Source organism: Penaeus monodon, chromosome 33, assembly GCF_015228065.2.
Source record: "Penaeus monodon isolate SGIC_2016 chromosome 33, NSTDA_Pmon_1, whole genome shotgun sequence".
Lineage (NCBI taxonomy): Eukaryota > Metazoa > Arthropoda > Malacostraca > Decapoda > Penaeidae > Penaeus > Penaeus monodon.
The window spans coordinates 21,874,036-21,874,566 of record NC_051418.1 but is presented as its reverse complement, the minus strand read 5'-3'; positions in this window follow the sequence as shown (position 1 = coordinate 21,874,566).

Sequence of the window (531 nt, the reverse complement as noted above, 5' to 3'; positions counted from 1 at the left end):
ATCGTAAAAGATGTACAGGAGCCCATTCATTGCTGTTCATTTATTTGTGTATATATATTTTTTGTTTCTTTGTTTAACAAGTAGTTTGTTAATCCTATTGTAGGCATATAAATATCGCGATAGTTACCACAACTGATAAGTTATCACACCTCAAGTGCTTACCTCTGACTGATTTTATGAAGCCACAGAATATGTGATGAGATAACAAGAATATGCATAATAGAACAAAGAATTACCCACAAAGTGTATTCATTACCCCCGGATCCCTGATAGAGTCCCAAATGACAATTTTGTATATAGTACATATGAGGCGTTGAGAACAGGAGAGGCGAAGTCGCCTAGTTTTGAGATAAATGGGTTTAAATTTTCCTTTCCGCCCTGACCACGAGTTTTACACTGTACTTATATAACCTTTATCCTCAGCAATTGATCGGTGAAGGAAGCACATCATTTCTTGCATTAGAAAATGGGGGTGCAAGAATCACATTTTTGTTAAGGTAGTGAGTCCGCCTCTCCCATTTTCAACGCCTC